Consider the following 20,870-nt stretch of genomic DNA (forward strand, 5'->3'; position numbering starts at 1 on the left):
TGCCTAACTGAACAGCCTGAGACTAGGAAAGGGGTTGAATGAAGGCTGCTTCGATGGGGAAGGTTGTGGTCTGACTCTACTTCTGCTGGGCATCTGCCCAACCCTTGGCCCGGACTGTTTCAATGATGCCCCAGACTTCCTCTTTTGCCATAAAAGTATCCCAGAAAGCCTTTCCGCAGAGGGCCCAGGGGTTTTCTCAGGGAATGTGTGAGTTTGTGAGCAGGACCCCCAGGCTGCGTGCGGTCTCCCACAGAGCCTGGCATCGGAGGGGATGTGTGTCCCAGCCTGGGGGGGTGGGGAGGGGAGGGGTTTCACCTGGACCCAGGGCCTGGCTTATGAAATGCTTAGACTCTTAGTCAATTCCAACAACTTGGATGGACGCACACACACACACACACACACACACACGTGCACACACTGCGTAGGGAGGTGTGGAAGGGAAATAAATTAGCCTTTGCTGCTTTGCCCTCCCTCCAAGCCTCTGCCACCGCAGATCTCCCCCACATTTGGAGATAAGGGGGGATCCCCCGAGAGAGGGTGTTCTTAGGCTTCTTGGGTGAGATTGAGGCTCCAAGCCTATGAGATAGGAGGGACCACTGAGAGGAGCCCTCTGGGGGCAGGGAGAGAAGCCCACCAGCCAGTAAGTGATGGAACATGGTCAGAGCGTGAAGAGAATGGGATGCCTTCTCTTCTGCCCCAGAAGGTGCCCAGGCCTCAGGGATCCTGGGTCACAGAACCCCCCTGGTGGAGAGTAGCATCAGGGCGCAACTGCATGCTAGACGCCTTGGGGGAGAGGGTACTGAAAGCTTGAGATCCTAATTTTCCAGCCTCCGGGTGCTTAGCGTCAAACCCTCAGCCTCCACCAGTGCCCCACCCCCTCTCCAACTGCACACAGATGGAGGGGGTGGCTGGGGGTGAGTGAAGATAGGGTGTGTGCGTGTGGATCAGAGGTAACTGGGCTTTTATCAGTCCCGAGTCGGGGAGGTGGGTGGGAACAGCATCAGGTAGTCCTGGAGTTCCCCACAAGCAAGGGCTTCCAGGGAAAAGAGCCCTTCCTGACTGGGAAGCCACGAGGCTCTGACTGCAGACCAGGCCTCTCTGTCTTGGCTGTACACGCAGGAGCCTTCAGAGCAAGTGAGCGACTTAGCAGCAGACCTGCCTGGAGGCAGGGAGTTGGACGAGACCACCCTTTGGGTCCCTTCGAGCTCTGGAATTCCACACAGGGGGCTCACCACACCCATGCCTCTTGGCTGTGTGGACCCACACTGGTCCACAGAGAGTCTGGGGCGGGGGGAGCCGCTGTTGGGAACTAGGGAGAGGACAGTCTGAGGTGTGGGTACAGAAAGGGGTGTCCCACAGAGCTCTGCTGGAGTCTCTGAATTTGCTCCAGTGCTTTCACTTCCCTGGAAGGAGAATGGGGATAGTTGAAAAGGTCTGAAAATTGCTTTTCGGTTACGCATGGTTTTGGCAGGAAAGCTGAGGGCTGTGTTCTTCCTTTATCACAGCTGGCAGCCCGGACTTCCCACAATGCAGTGAAAGGGGAGCCTGAGGTCTGGCTGGTTGGTACCTCCCTCACACGTCTCTTGGGTTTCTATGTAGCTCTTCTTGCTTTAGATCTGCGGGCAAGAGGTCCCTTCTCTGTCATGTCAGCCCTAGGAGCACAGATGCCTTCCCAGGTTCATGACCTCCACTGACCCTGCTTGAACTGAAAGCCACGCCTGCCCCAGCCCCTGCCTCTCCCCACCTCCTCCCTCCTTTGACAGGGGAGTCACCATCCAGGGCCTGGCCCCCAGACATAGCACATGGATCAACTCTCTGAGATGGTCGCCATTTGCCTGTCTGGCCATTGCCTTTCCTTCCCCTCGTTTGAGCAGATTCCCCGTGTAGGTGGGTCGCTGCCGACAGCTGTGGAAGCACAGATGAGCTGTGGATAATGAGATCTGAAGGGAGTTCAGAGACCCCTTAGCGAGGTCTACCCTCTACCTTTTACTGAGGAACCAATTCAGGGCCCCAGCATCCACAGGGCCACTTATAGGCAGCGTGGCTCTGGAACCCGGTTCTCCTGATTCCTGGTGTGAGATGCCTTATACCAAATTAAGTCCTTCATTTTCCCAGGGGCTTGGATGTGCGTGCAGATGGGATTTGGAAAAACTGACCCGGTCAGAATTTTCTCTTCTTCCAAGATCTAAGTGGATCATTCTGGGTACCTGGCTGGTGTTTAATAAATGCCTGTTGATTGACCCGTGTCTCCGGGTGAATCCTCTCTCCCCTTCTAGAGGAAGGAGGGGGCAGACCCTGTAGGAGCTTGATTTATCCCTTCCCTGCTCTCCTCTAGGTTTCCACTCCTGTCTGGCAGTTAGAAAAGAGGATGCCAGAGGACCCACACTCCCCCATCGCTAGGGGCACGATTTGCTGTCTCTTAGCTTCCTGCAACGCCAGGACCCGAGGCAAGGAGTCGGTCTAAGGAGGGCAGCCACCCTGACTGTTAGAGAAGTAAACAAGGTATAGGTATTGTACCGAGGGGAGAGGAGTTACCTCAAAAGTATCTCAGAAAAGAAGAAAGCCAAATTTTTATATGAGGTGCATGGACGGTGGGGGGGGGGGTTGAGGGGGGAGAGGGAGAAAAAAAAAAAAAGCCTGGGTAATTAAGTTAATAGGTTTCTTAAAGAATGTCCTTGTGAGTGATGTTCAACACATTCAAGTGTTGACAAGAAGGTATTTAACCTGACACCCACGCAGCGAGGCGGAAGCATGCCCTCGGCTCCGACACACCTTCTTTGTGTGAAACTTGTAGTAAAACTCAGTGCTGGGTTGTGAAATCTGTCCCAGGGAATCCGTGTTGCAGGGGGTCCAAGGTCAAGTCTCCTGCTTCTGGACAGAGTTGGGGTGGGTGAGGGTTGCTACCCTAAACCAAGGTGCCTAGATTAGGAGAGCAAAGGCTGGGGTCCTCAACTCAGAAGCCCACGGAAGCTGTTATTCTGGGGGTCTCGGAGGGCCCACAGGACTATTTTTGACTCTTGCAAGTGTCAAGAGTCTTGCAGGATGAAGCTCTGTCCCTTCCCTCCAAGATCCAGGTGCCTTGTGGACCTTGGGTCTGATACCCAGGAACATCTGTGCGGTCCTAGGGCTTCCCTAGCATGATGAACTAGTGGGATAATCTGGGTGAATTGGTGAATATGGATGTTCCTTTTCTCTTAAACCTGTAGTAGGGAGAGAGGCCCCAAATCACTGGGCTGGTGGAAAGAAGCCTTGCCTTGGAGGAGGAGGAGGGGGAAGGGGTGGCTGTGTGTGTGCGCGCGCGCGCGCGTGTGTGTGTATGCGTGTGTGTGTGTGTGTGTGCGTGTGTGTGTGTGTGTGTGTATTTAAAGAAAACTTTGGGTTGCTCTCGTTTGAAAGCGCAGGGGCATAAATTACCATTCCTAAAACAAAGGAGCTTCTCCTTTTGCCAAGCAGCCTGCCTCCAAGGCCCTGGACAAGGATGGGGCTCCCTGCCTGCTGAGGGCTTATCAGCCTGCCTTTCTGCCCAGCTGTCATCCAACCCTCTTGTCATCAGCCATCTCTCATCCACCTTCTCTTTCTGTTACATTAAGCTCAGACTTATCGGGTGATCAGAGTTTTCAGGCTGGGACCTGAATCTCAGGGTCTCCGCCATTGTTACGGTGGCCAGATTTGTAAAGTGGAAAAAATGGTGACATGAATGTCTTTGTGAAAGAAAATTGCTTTCTTAGACACCGAGCAAAACACTTTGAAAATAAAGTAACCTAACTCCACAGTTGTCTGGTCACCTTGAGGCCGCGTAAGTGAGCAATGTGCAAAACCTGAATCAATATCCATGGTTAATGGGTTTCCAGCCTGGCAGAAAGGCTAGCACTGCCCCTCACCTAAAGTCATATACAAAGGCTGTGTGTGTCTGTGGATGTGGTGGGAAGAGGGGGGCAAACTGGAATTTCCCCTCATTTAAAAATGGCGGTCAAGGAAGGCAATCCCTTCTCGCAACAAGAAAGCCTGGGTTAGCGCTTTGCTCTTGTTCTTGGCACCAGCCCTTGTTCTGGGGGCTCATTTCTGCTTGGAGAAACCGGTTCCCATCCAGGCAATCCCACTGTTCAGGAGATGTAGGATGCTGGGGTTTGTACACACTCCTAAGACATTTCCGTTTCTAGGAAAAGGGAACAATTTATCATCTTTCTCCCTAACTCCTAACGCATTAGGACACAGTATTTTAAAAAAAGGCTCTGGGTTGAGTAGGAGAGACCTGTTAATTTTACATCAAATTTCCCATTCCTCCAATACCCTCCCGTCCCCATTCTCCAACATGGAGACATATCACGGCGATGTCTCTCCTTTTTCTGATTGCCCAATTTGAGTTTCCTAAGAGCAAACTGAGAGGGTGAATCAGATTCCCTGCTTTCCTGTTTGACGCAGGCAGGTGGCCAGGGAGTAGCCCAGTAGAGCACACTCTTATTGAGCGCTTACCGTGTACAGAGCCAGGGCTGGGGGCTATGGGACTGTAGTTCCTGCCCTTAAAGAATTTTTCAGCTCACGGGAGGCGCAGAGCTGCCTGAATTATCCTTACTGTCCCAGAGAATGCACATGCCCTGCTCAGGGGCCAGGAGGGAACTGAGAGCGTCCCAGAAGCAGACAGGCTTCCAGAGAAGTCACTTCCTCGTGAGATTCCCCATTTCCTCCCACCTCCCAGCACTGAAACTGGGGGCACCGCGTGGACCTCGACAATGAGTCAACACGGCAAAGGCAGACTTTTAGCTGGGACCTCTTTTCACGTCAAACCTTTTTTGGAAAATAGTTTTTCCTTCCTTCGGAGACACCTGGCCAGAGCGAAGCAGACTCTTTAGTTGTGACCAAGTACTGAAATCAGATCAGTGCTATTGTAGTGTGTTTCATAAGGACAGACGCTGCTGGGAGAGCTAGAGAGCTGGGCAGCTCCCGTAGCTGCGCAGAGCCTGAGGTTGAACCCCGAGGCAGAGCCTTCCAGAGTGGTCACCTTGCCGCAGTCCTTCCCAGGCCACCATTCCTTGTGGAGGAGGGTGGTGGGTGGAAGCCAGGGCCCTGGGCTACTGGCTTTGGTGTGCTGGTGGGTGGGTGGGTGGGAGGGCTGAATACTGGCTTTTGGACCAGACTTCTCCACCCTTGCGTGGGAGGCGTGAGGGGCTAGAGCCGGGAGGCAGGAAGTGAGTGCAGATGGGCTGCCCAGGCAGCTGTGCGGGGGACAGAGCACATCTGTCCGGGTGAGTCTAGTAGGGCCCCTCCCCACAACCTCCATGCCAAGTCTACCCGTTCATCAATAGGGTGTGGGCTCAGTTTGGGTCCCAAATGGAGACAATGATGGGAAAAGAAAGTTTGAAGGCAGAAGCAGGGGCTAGGGGTTGCTGAGGGGGTATGTTCCCATGAGACAAAGAATGTCTGAACTCTGGGGAAGAGGAAGGGACAAAGGGCAAAGAGAAACCTAAAAGCAAACGGATCAGATTTCATCTGCCTAGGGTGGGCTTGTGGCTTCCAGGTGTCTCCTGAGTGCCCAGGGTCCAGCCTCTCGTCTGAGAAGCTGCCCAACTCCTCGCCTCTCCTGTGCTCCCCAAATGTCTTACATTGCAGCAATTAAAGTCTCCGAGGTAACTGCTCCTTCTTCTGTCTCACCTACTAGCCCGCGGGTGTACTAAGATCAGAGACCCTATCTTCTTCATCACTGAATCCTCACAGCGTAGACACTCTCTAGAAGTTTGCTAAGTGAGTGAGTGATTGCATGGCCTAAATCGACACAAGGTTTGCCATTTGATGCTTTAATTTTCTCTAATTGGCTGTAAATATAGCTGGGGAAGCTTTTCCCAAGTAGACACTCAAAGAGATCTTTGGGAGATAGAAACTGGATCCGAGTCTCATCAGGAATTTGCCTGCAGGCCTGAGGGTAGTTTACCTCTTTAAGCTCTTTTCTAGGGAGCTGAGCACGGGGGAAAGGCTCATTGTTCTAGAAACACACTGACTTGGCCTCACGGCCACTTGCATATATCCTCCTTGGGGCAGCTGCTTCCCCCTCTGTGCAGAGCTATTACCTGCCTGCTACAGAACCAGAGAGGCAGGAATTATGGATCACGTGGACCTCCACGAGTAGGGGAGGCTTATAGCTTCCCTGCATCCAGCCTCCATCACCCCTCTCTGCCCGGTTTTCACGGCGTAATAAAAGGAGATGGGAGGGGCTTCCCCGGTGGTCCAGTGGGTAAGACTCCACACTCCCAATGCAGGGGGCCTGGGTTGGATCCCTGGTCGGGGAACTCGATACCGCATGCATGCTGCAACTAAGAGTTCGCGTGCCGCAAGTATGAAGTCTGCACGCCGCAACTAAAAGATCCCGCCTGCCGCCACTAAGATCCGGCACAGCCAATAAATAAATAAATAAATAAATATTCAAAAAATAAATAAATGAGCTTTAAAAAAAAAGAGAGAGAGAAAGGAGATGGGAATTGGAGTTCCAGTTCTACTGTGTGGCCCCAGGTGAGTGATTTCTCCTCTCTGGGCCTCTGTGTTCTCATCTGAGCGATGAAGGCTGGACTAGGGAATCTCTGAGATCTCTACCAGTTCCTAATGTCACAAATCTGGTAGAATGATGAGCAGGGAATGTGGCCCTTGATATTATCCCTGTTCCCCAGAGCCTGGGCTGGGGACTTTCCCTTAACTTAGGCTTGGGAGGGGAAGGAAGGGCCCACAAAACTCCTGTTCCGCTCGTGGACGCCCGTGTTCACTCACTTGCTGCAAAGGTGACTCTTCCTGGATGAGTTAGTCAAGGGCTGCTTGAAGTCAGAAAGTCTGCGTGAATGACTCTTAAATGTTTCCCAAGCTTCCACTCCTGTTTTCTGTCACCTTGTGGGTGTAACAGAAGTGCCAATAGGGACAAAGGAAGGATGAAAGTCCCAAGGGCTTGGGTCCCAAATGGGACCCGTGGATTCTTCTCGATGTTATTTTTGACATTATGCACATCACCATCACTGTCACCCATTATTAAGACTGTTAAGCATTTATTGTTCTTCATTTAGCCAAGAGCAGTGGGTGAGTGAATCAGCAAGAAACGCCGGCCACAAGAAGCCTGCACCGCTTTGGGCATTTCTCAGGTCAAGGCTGGTTTCTCCAGCCCTTATGCAGGGATGAAATCTGACCCTCAGCAGGAAATGGGGCCCGTGGCTTTGAGTTCCTTTACATGAAAGTACTCTCCTTTCCGGAGGAAAGGTGTTATAATTCCAAGCTACTTTTGCGCTGTGTATCTGTTTCTTATTCACATTTGTAGCTCCTACAATGCCTTGAACAGGGCACGACCAAAGGTGCTTGCTAAATGCTTATTGAAAATAGTTAATTATAATGATGTCTTATAACAAATGAAGCAGGGGAAGTGGGCCTGGGAGTGCTCTGAAGTGCTTCTGAGCTGCCATGAGCTGAGAAACAGTTTAACTCCTCATCTGGGGCACCTTCCCTGTTAACGCTTAGAGCCTGGTACCCTCGGGTTGCAAGGCTAGCAAGGGATTGACTAGCAATGGATTGTTCGGGAGGCAGGGTGGCCAAGACTCAGACAGGAGGTGAACAGCTGGCGCCTCCTTCTGGCCCTGCCGGACTGGAGCGGGCCTGGGGAGGGCTGGTGCGGGAACCTCAGCCCCTCAGCTCCCAGAATGTCACCTCCCTCCCACCACCCCAGCCCCTTCACCCCGAGAGAGCCCAGCTCAGGAGAGCCAGTGGAGAGCAAGGGAGTCTGTTATGTAACTGATTTAACTCCTTGCCAAACTGGTGACTAATTCAGACCATCTCGGCCAGATTGGCTCGGCAGCTTTGGTGTGAGCTGCGGGAGGCCCGGCTGGTTCGTGGCTGGTTCTCACACCCTCTGCTGGAAGGATCTCTCAGCTCCCTTGCTGGCCTGGGCCACCACCAACCTCAACCACGGCTCCATCAGCACTCCTGCCTACCGGAGACCTTCTCCGTAGGCGTCCGATCCCCCAACATTGTGTCCCTCCCTGCCCTCCAAAAAGAGGCCAGGAAAACAGTTCATTTATGTCTGCCCCCAAGACAGTTCATTTATGCCTGGGGCTCATTGAGGCCCTTCATTTTGCACCTGGTGAGGGCGAAGGGTGCGGTGGCCTGCTGCCCTTGGCTGGCTGGCCGGCCGGCCGGAGGGTTTTGGCTGCTAAGGTTGGCACCGTTGGCTCCAGAACTCGGGGCCCCTCTCCACCACTGCTCAAGGGGAAAGGGCTCCAGGGAACATCTGGCCTCACCCAGTCCCGTGGCCTTGGACCCCTGGCTCTGCAGGTCACAGGCTGCCTGGGTGATGCCGGGAGATGCCCTGGCTCACTGCTTCGGTTCTCACTTTTCTTTTTTAAGAGGGGGTGCTTGGTAAGCCCAGCCCGTCCCTCCTGCAGAAGGCTGTCCTGAGGGGGAACGTGGAGGGAGGACATTTGTGCTTATTTGGAGAGAGTTCAGGGAAAAACACAAAGAGGTGTCCTGACAAGGCCCACGGTATTCTTAGACGTGAGTGCTGGTGATTCGTTTATTTAATCCTTAACCACACAGCCTTCTGTGGTTGGGATTATTCCCATTTTACAGGTGGGGAAACTGAGGCTGAAAGCAATTGGGTGGTTTGCCAAAGCTGGTAAGTGGCTGAGCTGGGCTTTGAACTCACTCCCCAGTGGCTTGGGAGCCTAAGCTGGTTCTGATACACTGCTTTCCCATGGCATTCCTGGGATGGGTTCCCGAGGCCGTTGAAAGACTTGTACATCTCAGCAGCTTCATGGCAACTGCCCAGCTAGACCCAGAAAATAATACTACCTTGTACTGCTGCTTCCTTCCGCCAAGCCCCACACAGACATGATCTCATTCACTTTCCCACAGTCCCATGTGGGCTAAGGAGGGGGTGGGGACTCCGTTTCCCAGGGAGGAGAGGGAGGCACAGAGAGGGACGCTGGCCCGTTCTAAGTCACAAAGCTGGCTGGCGGCAGAGCCAGCAGAAGTCAGGCATCCCTGCCCTTGAGGGCGGTTATTTAGCTTGATGAGTATGGGCTAGAATCACCCCCGAGATACAGCAAATTGGGGTGCTTTTCTTGAGGGCTGACTCAGTGGCTGAAACAACTCCAAGATAGCTGGGCTTGTGTTAAAAAAAGGAACTCTGAGATGCATATAAAGGCAATCTGTATGCCAAGAAAGAGGCGCTGGGACTCATGGTCACCACACTAGCTCCCCTCCTGGCCAGTCCCGGCACCATCTCTCTGCTTCGCTTCCCCAGATGCCCTGGGGCTCAGCCGCAGCCCTGGTGTGATGGAAGGAGCACGGGCTTTGAGGTCATGGAACCTGGAGAGGATATTCACTAGGGACCCATAAATCAGTCATTGCCCCTCTCAGCTTTTCCACTTTTCACTCAAAAAGTGAGGATATTAACTACATAAAATAGACATTGTGTGTGAAAAATTTCATCAGCTATAAAGCCTGCAGAGAGAGAGAAATTACTGGTGTTCCCTTCAGCCCGATCCCATCTCTGCTAAAGACCTTTTTAAAAATAGCTTTGAAGCTGCGGGTCACACAGCAGCATTGTCCTGGTCAAACGTCTGTCTTCCCTACTGTGGCTTTTCCACTTGGATCTCTGGTACCCAATGTCTGGTCCTGAATCAAATGTTCCCTGGGTGGCCCCATGGGCTCCAGGGCAGGGCTGGCAAACTTTTTGCAAAGGCCCACGTGGTAAATATTTGGGGCTTCCTGGGCCACAGGCGATTTTGGTCACATGTTCTTTGTTTCTTTCTTTCTTTTCTTATAACCCTTTAAACATGTAAGAAACATTCTTTGTTCACAGGTCTTACAAAAACAGGCCGAATTGGCCTGAGGGCTGTAGTTTGCTATGCCTGGCCTACTGTGAAACTGGGGGCCGGGGGAGTTTGGAAGTAGAAAAGGCCTAGACCCCCAGTTTTGCTGCTTGCCTGCCCGCGGGCCTTCGGATCACCCTTCAACCTCCCCGAGACTTCGTGAATTGTCTGCCTCATGGCTGCAATGGTCCCCACTTACTTCAGAGGGCTGCGATGAGGGCTCTCAACAGAAAGCGTCTACCCCGCAGCAGGTGCCTGAGAGATGCAGGGTGGTATCATTACTGCTCAACGAGTGAGGGACGGCCCACCCTGTCCTTGGTGTGATGGGGAGGACAGCACCCTCCCAGAGTCTGGGATATTCTACAAGGTGACCAACCAAGGCCCTGCTTGGAAGGCAGAGGCCCAGGGTTTCACGAGGAGAAACCTGGGGTTATGTCAAGGGGCTGGTTGTAGGGTTGGGACCTTGGTCCCACCACCAGCTTTGTCTTGGGCGGGAGGTGGCGTCTGGGAGTCTGTGGGGCTACAAGAGGCTCCACACAGACCCGGGGCCCAGGGGGACCCAGGGCTTTGCCGAGAGGACACCAGCGACTCCCTGGTCCTCTTGAGTCCTGGCTTGTTGTCAACTGAAAAACTAGAGAATGAAGCAGGTGTGAGAAAAGTGTGGATCAGAGCAAGCTCTTTTCATTGATAATAAGAGCCACCATGTACTAAGCACTTTTGCGTCCAGGTGCTGGGGGCTGTATGCCCATCCCCCCCGTCCCCCCAGCGAGCCCAGGGCAATGCTGGGGCGGGAAGTGGTGGGGGAAGTCTCACAGCTGCAGGGGCTGGAGCCGGGCGAGGTGAGGATGGTCCCGCTTTCTTTCTTTCTTAAAAATTATGTGGTAGTTATCTTTAGGTACAAAGTCTTTTCCAATCATGTCACTTAGAGATCATTTTATCCACTGCTCTTTTTGCTGCCAGTCTCTTGTCTCTCTCCTCAGCAATGGTAAGGTGGATACCCCTTCCACGAGGAAGAGAGATCCATGGTTTGTTGCCTTTGCCAGTAACGAAAATGTTGGAGAGCCGGGTGGCAAAGCTATTGCCGTTGGCATCTTTCACGTGAACTACATCAAAAGAACCAGGATGGGCTTCCCTGGTGGCGCAGTGGTTGGGAGTCCGCCTGCCGATGCAGGGGGCGCGGGTTCGTGCCCTGGTCCGGGAAGGTCCCACATGCCGCGGAGCGGCTGGGCCCCTGAGCCATGGCCACTGAGCCTGCGCGTCCGGAGCCTGTGCTCCGCAAAGGGAGAGGCCACAGCGGTGAGAGGCCCGCGTACGGCAAAAAAAAAAAAAAAAAAAAAAAAGAACCAGGATGTCTCTCCCGGTTAGTGATCACACCAATTCTTCCCAGGTTAGCACCTCCGGTCACTGTGCACAGGTTACCAGTGTCAAATTTGATGAAATCAGTAATCTTGCCAGTCTCCAAATCAGTTTGAATGGTCTCATTCACCTTGATGAGGGGATCATGGTAGTGGATGGTGAGAGCATCATGGGTCACCAGACGAGGGATTCCTTTTGTCCCCACAAAGATCTTTCTCACTTTGCACAGCTTATACTTGGCCTCCTCAGGTGTAATACGATGACCAGCAAAGTGACCCTTGGTGTCACAGATCAGACGAAAATTCTCTCCAGTCTTGTCAGTGCTGATGACATCCATAAAACCAGCAGGGTAGGTTATATCAGTGAGGACCTTGCCATCAATCTTAATGAAACGCTGCAGGCAGATCTTCTTTACTTCATCTCCTGTTAGGGCATAATTAAGTCTGTTCCTTGAGACATTCCCTCAGCTCGTGGGGGCCGGTAGATGGATGAGGAGCAGACACACCAGTCAGTTTATCCAGCATCCAATGCTTTGGAGCTGCTATGTGCTTCAGGTGCTTCTTGGGACCGCGAGCCATGGCTGCGCTAGGCACGAAAAGAGAGCGATTCTTCTTTTTGAGAAATACAGTGAAAAGGACTAGTTCCTCGGCTGCTGGAAAAACCCCATCATCGCCCAGCCGTGGAAGCTGGAGCACTCTCGTCTGTGTACTTGTGCCATCCCGTGACTGGTTCTGGAGGGTCACCTGTGACCAGCCTCCTGGGCTGGAACTCAGCAGTGTGACTCGGTGCACAGGGGGGCCATGTCTTCCTATCGCCAACACCCTGCTTATTTCTGTGCCCCTTTCCACCTATAATTCACTGTTCCTGTATCTAGAAAGCCATCCTGTTACTTCTTTACCTGGTAAACTTCTACGCAGTCCTTTAAAACATAGCTCAAATGTCACCTCCTCCAGGAAGCCTTCCAAGACTACCCAGGCACAGTTAGTATCTCCCTCTTCTGCCTTCAGGCACTTTGATTGTTATACTATTTGGGGGCGGGGGACGAACATTAATCGAGCACTTAGTACATCCTCCGCCTTATGCTAGGCACTTTACTGAATTATGCCATTTAACATTCAAAAACCCATGAAAGGGTCTTAGCCCCATTTTACAGATAAGGAAACCGAGGCTCAGAGCAGCTAAATAACCTGCCCAAGGTGAGGCTGGGATCTGAATCCAGGAAGTATGACCTCAGTGCCCTCCCTCCTAACCACTAAATGATATTGCCTCTCTGACACTAGTTATAATTACCCCAAACTGTGATAATAAGTTTATAGGTCTGTAAATGGCCCGTGAGCTGAGACCACGACTTACGCATCTTTGCTGCCCCAGAATGTAGCGCAGTGCAGTGCACACAGTAGGCGCTTAGTGGTTGTTCATGGAAAGAATGTTGAATACAGAACCTGTGGGGGTTGGGCCCACTAAAGGAAGGTGGGGTGCTGGGAGCGGGGAAAGGAAGACCAGTGGGGGACACAGCTGAGTGGGTGGGGCTTGCTTGACCCTGGCGGGGAGGAGGTTCCTGCTGCCAGCTGCCATGCGATTTTGGAATCACGAGCCTGGCAAGAACAACAGAATGATGTCCTGACACTGCTTAGTAAGCACCTTCAACATGCTAGGAAGTGCTTTGCACAAGGGCATTCTAAGTCCAGGATAAAGGACAGCTAGTTCAAATCCCTAGACAGCTCACAAAGGCAGTGCCTTTGCTGGATGCACTTTGGCAAAGGATCATCCTGAGGCTGGGAATGGACCCTGTACCTTCTGAACCTTGCCGGCCCTCTGAAAAGCCGGGCTGTTGAGGGAAGTTGCATGAATTCCCGTGTTGGGGAGTCCTGTTTTGTACCATGCAGCTCTGTTTATAGCGGACTGGCTGCCTGGAGGAGCAGAGCTTTCAGGTGAGCAAGGAGATGGGCATCAGGACACCTTCATCTCTTCCTGGCTCTCTCCACCCCCAGGAGGTGGGACTCAGCCGGGGCCCAAAGCCTGGAGCCTCCCAGAAAGCCAGGTGGGCCTGTGAGGTCATGCTTCCTGCCACACTTGCAGGTGGCCCTTTCCCGGGGTGCCAGCAGGTGTCAGGGGCAGGGGTGGTGTACGGGGGACCCCTTTAACATCCCCAGTCCCCTCTGGGGGCTGGAGGTGCCCCGTGAAGCCACTGGAAAGCTCTTTTCTTGCCCGGAAGAGGTCCAAAGCATGCGTGGTTGCTGACACGGGGGAGGGGGATGGGGGGAGGTGGGGAGAGCGAGAAGACCCCCCTGCAAGCCGCGTTCATACAAAATGCATTTCCCAACGTATCCCTCTGGCCTGTCGGAGCCCCTTCTGCTCGATGCTCTGTTTATACATGATAGACAACTAATTAACATCCAAACCTCCTGAAAGGTCTTTTCAGAGGTAATGTTCTGACAGATTATGTCAGCAAGGAGCACTGATTTGTCTAAGCATGGATCACATTGTTTCAGATTGAATGAGGTGAATATTAAACTGCTTTAAATGTACTCTTCATAAAGTACTAATTACACACTCCCAAGGGAGAACAGCCAAGGAATACTAAACAGTAGAGAAGTCAACAGAAGGTTCTTTTTATAGTATGTTGCTGGGCTCTGTGTTTTTCTGTCTCCTTCTTTCTCGCTCTCTCTCTTTTTTTTACAGTAAAATCACAGCACGCTAAAGAATACACATTTATAGCACAATGCTTCTCATCTAATTATACGGCAATCATTAGTTTTAAGCTGGATGCATTATATTTTCTTTGATATATTATGCCTGAGGCACAACTCTGCATTTATTGCTGCTACTGGCAGATTCCAGTCCCCCCAACCCCCTTTTCAAACCCCAATTCCTCTCTACCCCACGACCCTTTAACAAATTATTTAACCCTTACTGTTAGTTTGCTTATTGTCTCAAAGAATAATAATTGCAATTTAGATTGGCAAAAATGGGGGAAACGACATACCCTTGGTTAATTAATTAAGTAATTTGTTTTTAATTAATTAATTTATTTATTTAGGGCTGCGAGACGCTGCATGTGGGATCTTAGTTCCCCGACCAGGGATCGAACCCATGCCCCCAGCAGCGGAAGCACAGAGTTTTAACCACTGGACCACCAGGGAAGTCCCCCCTTTGTTACTTTAAAGTGGAAAAAATAGGAAAGGAAATCTTGTGTGTTTCTGGGAGCTGTGCAATTTTTTTATTAACCAGGTAATGTCCTGAATACACAGTCTCTGCTCCCTGACCCAGTGAAATTCCTTCATAACAAATCCTATAGGATCACACTGAACTCCCAGTGGCTGAGTTTCATTGTCCCTCAGGGAAAGAGATATTTATATGTATATAAATATACATCTCTAAAAGCAACAGAGGGGTGGAAAACCATGAGACAGGGAGCAGTCCAGCAAAAATGCAGGGTGGCCCTTCAAAATGCCTATCTGCAAATGTAGCCAGAATTCTGCTCCAACAGTTTTTCTGGATATTTCTGACATTGGGCCTTGCCCATTGTTGAGAAAAAGCAAGATTAATTTTGAGAGGTCCTGGGTGGTCAGGTTCTCAGTCCTGAAGTGAGAAAAAGGCCAAGTTCCATGGGGATGGATGGCCTGATATTGACCCGACTGGTTTCTTCTTAGTCAGTCCTCTAATCATTATGCCTCTAAAGATAAAAGTGACGGCAGGGTCTCAGCAAGGTAGAATCGCTTTTGTGTAAGGAGCAAAGTGGGATCTCCCCTGACACCAAATCAGAGAACTGTGGGATCCTGGACTTGAAGGGGTTAGAAATTTCCCATCTTTAACAGTGGAGGAACTTCAGAGAACAGAGCTGCCTGCAGTTCAAGCTGGAACCTGGGGTCCTGCCTCCCAAGCTACTACTCTTTCCACTTCAGATAGAGTAACTCCAAATAACTCTTCTCTCACAAAAATGACCCAGGGCAAAGGAATAAAATGACGGAGTGCTACAGACTGAACGTTTGTGTTCCCCTCAAATTCACATGTTGAAACCCTTATGGTATCAATGTGATGGTATTTGGAGGTGGGGCCTTTTGGGAAGTGATTAGGTCATGACGGTGGAGCCCTCCTGATGGGATTAGTGCCCTTATAAGAAGTGACCAGAGAGAGTTTGCTTCCTCTCTCTGCTCTCTTGGGGCCATGTGAGGATACAAGGTGGCTGTCCAGACATTGGAGCTGCCAGCACCTAGATCTTGGACTTCCCAGCCTCTAGAACTTGGAGAAATAAATGTTTGTTTTTTGAGCCACACAGCCTATGGCAGTTGTTATAACAATCCAAATGGACTGAGACACAGAATTCTCTTCTCTGAGAGCTGGAAGAAGTCTGGAAAGTCACCTAGTCCACCCTGCTGTTGCTGCTTGAATCCCCTTCGTGACATGGTCGTGACAACCATGACTTGTTCATTCTTGGCTCTGCCTCCTCTGGGGATGGAGGGTTGGCGACCTTCTCCCAGAGTGTCAGACCATCTCTGTGCAGCTCTCATGGTTAAGTAAGTGTTTAAGAGCAGTGCACGCTGGAGCGAGAGAGTCTGGGTTTAAATCCAGCACGGCCACGTCGCAGCTCTAGGACCTTGGATGGGGGACTTAACATTTCTTTGCCTCCATTTCCTCCTTCCTCTGTAAAATGGGAACAAGACGAGTGCCTGCTCTACAGGGTTTTGTGAGGATGGCAGGAGATGATACATGTCAAGCAGTGCCCAACCTACTAAACTAACCAAGCTTAGCTATTATTTTTGTTAAGAAGTTCATCTAGCTCCCTAGCATAACTGCCATGGTTGTAGCTCGGCCTGGGGCCCTACGGAACAAGATTAACTTTTCTCCTTGTGTGACTGTTTTCAACTATTTCATTCATTCAGTGCTCAGCTGTCACTGGATGACTCCTGCATGCCAGGTACTTAGTGCCAAGAGAAGAGAGAGATATGGAAAAGACTTGCTCCCTGATCTCATGTTTTTTTTTTTTTTTTTTTTTTTTTTTTACATTTGTTTTGGCTGCGTTGGGTCTTCATTGCTGCCCGCGGGCTTTCTCTAGTTGCGCGGAGCGGGGGCTACTCTTCATTGCGCCGCGCGAGCTTCTCATTGCGGTGGCTTCTCTTGTCGCGGAGCACAGATTCTAGGCTTGGGGGCTTCCGTAGTTGTGGCGCGCAGGCTCGGTAGTTGTGGTGCATGGGCTTCGTTGCTCCGCGGCATGTGGCATCTTCCCGGACCAGGGATTGAACCCGTGTCTCCTGCGTTGGCAGGTGGATTCTTAACCACTTAGCACCCAGGGAAGTCCGATCTCATGGATTTTAAACACCAGAAGAATTTACCATTTCTCTTCAGAGCTTCTCTTCCCCAGGGGACATGCTCTTTGGTTTCTTTTCTTGTTCCTCACTTAACTTTTTTCCAGTCCGTTTTCCTTATGTGAAATCATTGAAAGGAATACACCAGGGATGAAGGAAAAATGGTGGCAAATCTGAGCTTCAGTCCAGGGCACACCTTGTGTCCATCATCCAAACACAAGAGACTGGGATTCCATGGGTGGATGGGACCCAGCTATGCTCTGTTTCTTTTTTTTTTTAAAGCTCCTCATTCTTTTTTTTTTTTTTTTTTTTTTTTTTTTTTTGTGGTACGCGGGCCTTTCACTGTTGTGGCCTCTCCCGTTGCGGAGCGCAGGCTCCGGACGCGCAGGCTCAGCGGCCATGGCTCACGGGCCCAGCCGCTCCGCGGCATGTGGGATCTTCCCGGACCGGGGCATGAACCCGCGTCCCCTGCATCGGCAGGCGGATTCTCAACCACTGCGCCACCAGGGAAGCCCAAAGCTCCTCATTCTTAAATCCAATACGTGTGTGTACGTGTGGGCATGTGTGTGTGTATGTGTGCGTGCACGTGCAGCCCCCCCCAGATGCACGCCCACAGCCCCCGACCCTGGGTAAGCGGAGGAGGCTGCCTTCGTGTCTGTCCACTTTTAGGGACACGCTGTTTTCTCAGGGCTGACTCCCGCCTTCTCCTGGGACCCCTCCTCGAGCCCAGGGTATTCTCGGCTGAGGTATTCCCCGCTACATGAGGGTGCCAGCTGATGACACGTGAACCCTCCAGAAAGTTCGACATCATTGGTCAGTCCACCTGCCTACCCCGCACGCCCATCGCTCCCATCACTGATGCTGCCGAAGTTAGCACTATGGAAGATACGTGTGACGTTGTCGCTCGCCTGCTACAACCCGTCCCGCAAGACTCCCTGTCTACATCAGGACTCCATGCAAGTTCCCGGCCCGTGTGCACGCGAGCACTGGCGTGTCTAACCATCGCTCCGTGCCCGGCGCTGTGCTCGGGGCCTCGCAGCTGCCAGACCCGCAGCCAGGAGGGCTCCTTTCACAGCCCTTGCCCATCGTGGGCTTTGCACCTCGTCTTTTCTAAACCCTGAGGACACCACCATGTTTCATCCATTTTTATCCCACCGCCTAACACAGTGCTTGAGACCCAAGGGAGTGAATATATACTGGTGGAATTATGGCTGGTGCAGGTGCTATTTTTGAGGAAGCGCTCTTGCCTTATACCAACAGATACAGGCAGCCAGCTCCTGGGCCTAACCTGATGGACCCCTTCAATATACACTCTTCGTTTTGAAGCCCAGGCATCTCCCCTTTCCTAGAATTAGGCCTTCTTCACCCTCCCGCTGGGTCTCTGTGGCAGTGTACCTCATCTGGTGATGAGGATGTCCTCTTTAGGGTCAGGAAGACCTGGCCATACACCTCTGAGGGACCCAGAGGTAATAGGGGCAGATGCTGTGCGGAGGAGAAAAGCACCCAGAATATGCCAGGCATAGTGGTAGGTTCTAGCCTATAGAGTGACGCCCTGTAGAGATGTGATCTCTGCCTTTGTGGAGCTTGCAGCCTCGTGGCGATGCACTGGCTTTCTCATCTACAAATGGGGCCTCAGACTACCCACGCCACGGGGCTGCTGTATAGACTGAAACAGTGCATATAGGGTGCTCGGCAGGGAGTCAACACTCCGTGAAGTTTCCAAATGGGCCTTCTTCTGCACCCCAAGAGGGGCTTGAAGAAACTGGCCCTTCTGAGTCAGGAAGGCCTGTGCGCATCTCTGTAGGGATGTGACCTGGTGCCTGTGACACATCCCTTGGTGGTCACCAAGAATGGAGGAGGTGTCGGGGCCGATGGTGGCCAGACTGCCCCGATGGTGCACGTGCCGCTGGCTCTGGGGCGGCACCACTTGGGCGACTGTGAAATCCAATATGAAGGAACTCCCTGTTTCCTCTGGCACTTTGATTTATGGCCTGGGTGTCACCTTCCTCCTCTGCACAGCGTCTGGCCCTTCTCCTTTCTATGCCTTTCTCTCTCCTTGCTCACAAATACCTCGTACTTCCCACCTACCCAGTTGAGCTTTGGAGGAGACTAAACTGGCCTTGAATGATTGCTTCTGCAACCTAAGAGTTATGTGGCCTTAGGCTAGTTATTTAATCTCCTCGAGCCTCAGTTTTCTCATTTGTAAAATGGGGCTAAGAATACCATCCTCCCGACCTCATTGTGGGGATGGGGAGAGGAGGTGTGGGAAAGGTTCCCTCACAGCGCCAGGCGTGCCGCCAGCCCCCAGACGCGTGTCTTTCCAGTGCTACCATAAGTCACACTAAGGTAAGGTACTGTGGGTTTCATGGATTCCCTCTCCTCAGGAGTTCCTGCATTTTAAAAGAGGACACTGGCGCTGTCTGATACAGCACAATAAATTGATTGGGCGAAACTTCAGGAGAAGCAGTGGGGTAGGGGAAAGAGATATTTTGGGGGCAGGAAATGGCCTTCCTTTACTTCTGAAATCACACCACTTAGACTAGCAGCGCTCAGCCTAAGAGCTGTGATGCGCTGGCATGGTACCAGCAGTTGTGATATGTATCACAAACAAATATGTTGCTAATAATAAAGTGGCACAGTTTTCGAATAATCCCCCCCAAACACACTTTGGGGGGTTACCTTAGAGGGAATTCAAGGTTAGCTCCATGATATGGTCATACCCACTCTCATTCTTTTTTTTTTTTTTTTTTTTTTTTGTGGTACGCGGGCCTCTCACTGTTGTGGCCTCTCCCGTTGCGGAGCACAGGCTCCGGATGTGCAGGCTCAGCGGCCATGGCTCACGGGCCCAGCCGCTCCGCGGCACGTGGGAGCCTCCCGGACCGGGGCACGAACCCGTGTCCCCTTCATCGGCAGGCGGATTCTCAACCACTGTGCCACTAGGAAGCCCCCCCACTCTCATTCTTATGTGACTTCTCGAGTGGGGTAGAAAAGGGTGCACCTGGGATTGGGCACAACCTGGGCGTGCCTGCACATGGGTGTCCCTGGCCACGCGTGGCCTGGTAGAAACAACAGTTGCAGGTCAGGGACCTGGAGAAAACCCTTGAGACATTTAGAAGCACTAGGCATGCTGCACAGCGAGAGAAAAGAATGAGCCCCTGACTTCTTTTTTTAAAAAAATTTATATTTTTTAACATCTTTATTGGAGTATAATTGCTTTACAATGGTGTGTTAGTTTCTGCTTTATAACAAAGTGAATCAGCTATATGTTTACATATGTCCCCGTATCCCCTCCCTCTTGCGTCTCCCTCCCTCCCACCCTCCTTATCCCACCCCTCTAGGTGGTCACAAAGCACAGAGCTGATCTCCCTGTGCTATGCGGCTGCTTCCCACTAGCTATCTATTTTACATTTGGTAGTGTATATATGTCCATGCCACTCTCTCACTTCGTCCCAGCTTACCCTTCCCCCTCCCCGTGTCCTCAAGTTCATCTCTATGTCTGCGTCTTTATTCCTGTCCTGTCCCTAGGTTCTTCAGAACCTTTTTTTTTTTTTTTTTTTTTTTTTAGATTCCATATATATGTGGTAGCATACGGTATTTGTTTTTCTCTTTCTGACTTACTTCATTCTGTATGACAGGCTCTACGTCCATCCATCTCATGACAAATAACTCACTTTCGTTTCTTTTTATGAGCCCTGGACTTCTTCTGTGAAAACGTGTTGACTCCCAGGACAGAACACCGTGCCTGCAGCCAGGCACGCCCCCTCGACGTGGCTCTATTACGTGAAGGCCTCAGTAAGCCTCATGGACCGTGACAGCAGTCAGAACTCTGTCACCTTTTGGGTGGGGATACTGACTGGGAAGAGGGAGGCTTTGGGGGCACTGGAAATACTCCATGTCTTGATCTTGGTCGTGGTTACATGGTGAATGGACAGAACGTTTGTGTCCCCCTAAAATGTGTATGTTGAAACCCTACCCCCAGTATGATGGTATTAGGAGGTGGGGCCTTTGGGAGGTAATTAGGATTAGATGAGGTCAGGGGGGTGGGGCCTTCATGATGGGATTAGTGCCCCTTTGGGAGTCAGAGAGAGCTTGTTTCCCCTCCTCCTCCTTGCTCTCCAAGGAAGCATACTTTGAGAAGTCGGCCGTCTGCAACCCAGAAGAAGGCTCTCACCAGAACCTGCCATGCTCTACCCTGATCTCAGACTTCTGGCCTCCAGGACCGTGAGAAATGTTATAAGCCACCCAGTTTATGGTATTCTGTCATAACAGCCTGAACTGACTAAGACAATGGAAGTTTTACACTTAGTATCTGGGTATTTGATGGATATATTTGTAACTTAATAAAAAAATTTTTTTTGAAAAGCAGTTTGGA

The 20,870-nt window shown here is 51.5% G+C and overlaps 1 protein-coding gene and 1 pseudogene across 1 annotated transcript in view; both read right to left on the reverse strand.

The window, feature by feature from the left end:
* The window catches only part of PEBP4 (phosphatidylethanolamine binding protein 4), a 215,637-nt gene that overhangs the window by 31,680 nt on the left and 163,087 nt on the right, over window positions 1-20,870 (reverse strand). The window lies entirely within an intron of this gene.
* LOC131761370 (small ribosomal subunit protein eS4, X isoform-like) lies at window positions 10,759-11,770 on the reverse strand (annotated as a pseudogene).

This window comes from Kogia breviceps, chromosome 8 (assembly GCF_026419965.1).
Source record: "Kogia breviceps isolate mKogBre1 chromosome 8, mKogBre1 haplotype 1, whole genome shotgun sequence".
In the NCBI taxonomy this organism is placed as follows: Eukaryota; Metazoa; Chordata; class Mammalia; order Artiodactyla; family Physeteridae; genus Kogia; species Kogia breviceps.